Source organism: Bison bison, unplaced genomic scaffold (assembly GCF_000754665.1).
Source record: "Bison bison bison isolate TAMUID 2011002044 unplaced genomic scaffold, Bison_UMD1.0 scf7180017864473, whole genome shotgun sequence".
Taxonomy (NCBI): Eukaryota; Metazoa; Chordata; class Mammalia; order Artiodactyla; family Bovidae; genus Bison; species Bison bison.
In genome coordinates this window covers 11,976,080-11,981,526 of record NW_011495034.1, presented here as the reverse complement: position 1 = coordinate 11,981,526, position 5,447 = coordinate 11,976,080, and positions in this window count along the sequence as shown.

The following is a 5,447-nucleotide window of genomic DNA, read 5'->3' as shown; positions in this document are numbered from 1 at the left end:
TCAGAGGGCGTTAAAGGGGCACGGTTCCTACTATGTTCTAGACTCTAGTAGGAAGCCTGCTCATGAGCTACCTTACCAGAGGACCCCCCAACTGGTCTGCAAGCACTCCTAATACCCTGAGTGCTAAACCCATACCAACGTAAAACTCCTACAAGAAAAGATTGGGCTTGGGCTTCCCAGGTGGCTCAGTGGTAAAGGATATCCCTACTAATGCAGGAGATGCAAGAGATGCAAGTTCGATCCCTGGGTGGGGAAGATCCCCTGGAGGAGGAAATGGCAACCCATTCCAGTATTTTTGCTTGCAGAATTCCATGGACAGAAGAGACTGATGGGCTAGTCTGTGGGGTCACAAAGAGTTGGACATGACTGAGTGACTGAGCAAGCTTCTTGACTTAGGCCTCTGCAATGATTATTTTTGGATTTGACACCAAAAGCAATAGCAACAAAAGCAAAAATAAGCAAGCAGGACCACATCAAACTAAAGAGCTTCCACACAGCAAAAGAAACCATCAACAAAATGAAAAGGCCACCTACCAAATGGGTAAAAATATTTGTAAATCATATTCCTGATAAGGGATTAATATCCAAAATATATAAAGAATTCATACAACTCAGTAGAAAAAAACAAACAATCTGATTTAAAAATCGAGAAGCTGACCAAACATTTCTCCAAAGAAGACACACAGATGGCCAGTAGGTACATGAACAGGTGCTCAACATCACTACTCATTAGGAAAATGCAAATCAAAACCACAATGAGAGATCACTTCACATCTATTCGAATGGTTATCATAAATTAAAACAAGAGATTAACAAGTGTTAATAGGGATTGGGAGAAAAAGGAACCAACTGCTGTGCACCATTGGTGGGAATGTAAATTGGTGCTGTAACAATGGAAAACAGAGGAGGTTCCTCAAAACACTAAAAATGGAACTACTGTATGACCCAGCAATTCCATTTCTGGGTATATATTCAAGGGAAATAAAAATAGGACCTGTACCACCATGTTCAAAACAGCACTATTCACAGTGACTAAGATATGGAAGTAACTAACATTTATCAATGGAAGAATAAAGAAGATGTACACATATACAATGGAATATTATTCATCCAAGAGAAAAGACATCCTGCTGTTTTTGATTAACATGGATGAAACTCAAGGGCCTTATGCTAAGTGAAATAAGCCAGAACGAGAAAGACAAACATTGTAATGATATCACTTACATGTGGAATCTAAAAAAGCTGAACTCATAAAAACAAAGAGTAGAAAGGTGGTTACCAGGGGCTGGGGAGTGCAGGAAATGGGGAGAGATTGGAGAAAGGCTACAGACTTACAGATAGAAGATGAATAAGTTCTGGAGAAGGCACAGCATGGTGACTACAATCAATAATATTATAGTATGATCTACACAATGCCATACTGAGTGAAGTAAGACTAAGAAAGACAAATATCATATGATATCACTTATATGAGAGATCTAAAAACAGGGTATGAAGGAACTTATCTATAGAACAGAGTTACAGATGTAGAAAACAAACTTATGGTTACAGGGGATAAGTTGAGGGAGGGAGAAATTGGGAGACTGGAATTGACATATACGTACTATTGTATATAAAATAGATAACTAATAACGACCTACTATATAGTGCAGGGAACTCTACTCAGTACTCTGTAATGACCTATATGGGAAAAGAATCTAAAAAAAAAAAGCAGATGTATGTTTCACTTCGCTGCACACTTGAAACTAACACAACACTGTAAATCGATACTCCAATAAAAATATAGTTTTATATACTTGACAGTTGCTAAGAGATTAGATTTTAATTGTTCTCACCACAAAAATAAAATGATAATTATGTGGCCAGCGTAATGGTGGTAATCACACACTACATAAATGTATCAAGGCAACATGCTGTACACCTTAAACTTACCAGTATGCTATATGTTAATTATACCTCAACAACAACAAAAAAATAATGCAGACGATTGCTTGGGAGATTCTAGGCATTTTTTTTAAAGCTTCTGATTAACAAAAATCTGAGAACCTCTTGGATTAGAATCTGCCTGCCTGTCCCCATCTCCCAAAGGAAGCATATTACCAAACGTATATTCTTTCAGAGTATGTACTTCTATAACATGAGCTCTGACCTCATGGCTCAGAGGGTTTCAAAGGCCTGCTGCACCTCTTCAGGTTCACATTTTCAGAAGATGGAGCCCGTTCCATATGATTGAATGGGGTGCCCCCTGAAGCGCCCCCGTCCACTCTGGCCCACCTTTCAGCTGGGCTGTGTGTCGGCTGGAAGTGCCCGAGAAGGCTGATTTTGGAAGAAACGTTTTCATCATGAGAGTGAAATGCAGGCAGGTCTCTGGCTTCTGCAGTTGAATTTAGGATTCCAGCCTTTTTAGTTCCTCCATCAGAGATCCTTCATGCCCCCTAGTGGTGTGAGCAGGAGAGAGAACCAACTTTCCAGGGGACTAGCCCTTGTCAGGGGCTTCCCTCTTCGCTCAGTGAGAGCGAAGAGGGAAGCTCAAGAAGTGGGAGCTAAAGAATCTGCCTGAAATGCAGGAGACCTGGGTTCGATCCCTGGGTCAGAAAGATCCCCTGGAGAAGGGAATGGCAATCCACTCCAGTATTCTTGCCTGGAGAAGCCCATGGACAGAGGAGCCTGGTGGGCTACAGTCCATGGGATCGCAAGAGTTGGACACAAGTTAGCAACTAAATCATCATCATCATCAGGCCTTGTCAGGGAACTAGGGCTTCCCTGGTGGTAAAGATGGTAAACAACCTGCATGCAATGCAGGAAGATCCCCTGGAGAAGGAAATGGCAACCCACTCCAGTATTCTTGCCTGGAGAATTCCAAGGACAGAGGAGCCTGGTGGGCTACAGTCCATGGGATCGCAAGATTGGACACAACGTTAGCACTAATCATCATCATCATCAGGCCTTGTCTAGGGTAACTAGGGCTTCCCTGGTGGTAAAGATGGTAAACGAACCTGCGATGCCAAGTGGCAGGAAGATCCCCTGGAGAAGGAAATGGCAACCCACTCCAGTATTCTTGCCTGGAGAATTCCAAGGACAGAGGAGCCCGGCAGGCTACAGGTAGCAAAGAGTCAGACATGGCTGAAGTCACTAACACACAGGGCTTGTCACCTTTGTTCAAAGCAAATAAGCACAGGAAACAGACAAACAGTAACCCCTTGTGGAAGGTTATCTAGGGTTGGGCGACTGGATTTGATGGAAAACGAAAAGGGACCTGTGGCCAGGCTGCACCTAACTGTCCTTCATGGCAGCCTTCTCGGTGCGTTCTATGCGGCCCAGAGCCCAGCAAGTGATGTCCCCCTGGCTGTGCAGCTGCCTGCAGTGTTCCTGCACTGACTTAGGTGCTGAACCGGGGTTGAGGCATGGAGGAGTCCCCTGCCTTGGACATGGAGCAGCTGCCCAGGTCTGCTGGTTGAAGAAAGGGACCTGCCCTCAGCCCAGCACTGCAGCCCTGGATCACCGCCCATTTAGAACAGGGCTGCTGCTGCTGCTAAGTCACTTTGGTTGTGTCCAACTCTGTGCGACCCCACAGATAGCAGCCCATCAGGCTCCCCCGTCCCTGGGATTCTCCAGGCAAGAACACTGGAGTGGGTTGCCATTTCCTTCTCCAGTGCATGAAAGTGAAAAGTAAAAGTGAAGTCGCTTAGTCCTGTCCGACTCCCAGTGACCCCATGGACTGCAGCCCGCCAGGCCCCTCCGTCCATGGGACTTTCCAGGCAAGAGTACTGGAGTGGGGTGCCATTGCCTTCTCCAAGAAGAGGGCTGCCCACACTCTTTTTTCTGAAAGCACGTGATGACTAAATGGGAAATGAACTAGACCCTTATGACTTTGGCCTTGCCCTGACACAGTCACATTTCTTTTGGGAGCAGTCATGATACAGTTGATGGGACACAGATTTTGAAATCCAACAGTTACTCCTCCAGAAGCCATTTGTTGGCTGTGTGACCCTGAAAAATTAACACAGTCCCTCTGATCGTGCCCATCTATAAACAGGGTTAATGATAGGGTCTACCCTCATTGGAATGTAAGCTGCATGAAGGCAGGGGTTTGTGTTTGTTTTACTTACTGATGTACCCTCAGTTCCTAGAAGAGTTCCTGGCACATAGTTGATGCTCAATAAATATTTGTTGAATGAGACACTTAAGACATCTGAGGGAAGGATGGCCATTTGTCTATACTCCCCCATCTCTTTCTCTCTTCCTTTCCCAGTGCTTCTCAGTTACTGTTGACCAAACACAAAAGGCTACTTCTCCTCCGAGCCAAGAGACTTGGAGGGAGCTATGTGCCATGTGGGGAAAGCCCAGAACTCCTGGCAGCGTTGACTACATCCTGTTTCAGCATCATGTGCAAACACACTGCCATCTGGGCCACACCTGGAAGGCGGTCCCTCCATGTGCTAACATCAACCTTAGCGCTCCCCTCGGGATAATCATCCGTCTCAAGGACACAAAAAAAAGGGGAGGAGAGCAGCCTGCTGACCTTTACACTCTCCACTCGGCATCAAGGTTTGCCGTTTCCCTTTTGGCCCTGGAATAATTGAAATAGATAATACTTGGAAGTTGCCAGAATATCCACATATCCATGTTGGTTCCTTGGCCTGTGAATAAAAAGTGGGGAAGAGGGCTTCCCTGGAGGTCTAGTGGTGAAGAATCCCTCTTGCAATGCAGGGGCCACAGGTTTGATCCCTGTTCAGGGAAGATCTCACGTGCCACAGAGCAACTAAGCCTGTGTGCCACAACTGCTGAGCCTCCAGAGCCCATGCTGCTGCTGCTGCTGCTGCTGCTGCGTCGCTTCAGTCGTGTCCGACTCTGTGCGACCCCAGAGACGGCAGCCCACCAGGCTCCCCCGCCCCTGGGATTCTCCAGGCAAGAACTCTGGAGTGGGTTGCCATTTCCTTCTCCAATGCATGAAAGTGAAAAGTCAAAGTGAAGTTGCTCAGTCGTGTCCGACTCTTAGCGACCCCATGGACTGCAGCCTACCAGGCTCCTCCGTTCATGGGATTTTCCAGGCAAGAGTACTGGAGTGGAGTGCCATTGCCTTCTCCTCCAGAGCTCATAAACCACAGCTATTTAAGCCCGGGTGCCTAGAGCCAGTGCTCTGCAACAAGAGCAGCCACCACATCGAGAGAGTAGCCCCCGTTCACTGCAACTAGAGAAAAGCCTGCACGCGGCAACAAAGACTCAGCACGGCCAAAAATAAAAAATATTTTTTTTAGAAGTGGGGAAGGGTAAGTGCGAGTCTCTGGCGCTGCACCTCTACTTTCCCTCTAAGCCAGACTGCAAATTACAACCCTCCTGAGGCAACAGCAGAAACTAGAAGGAAATGGCAACCCACTCCAGTGTTCTTGCCTGGAGAATCCCAGGGACGGGGGAGCCTGGTGGGCTGCCATCTATGGGGTCGCACA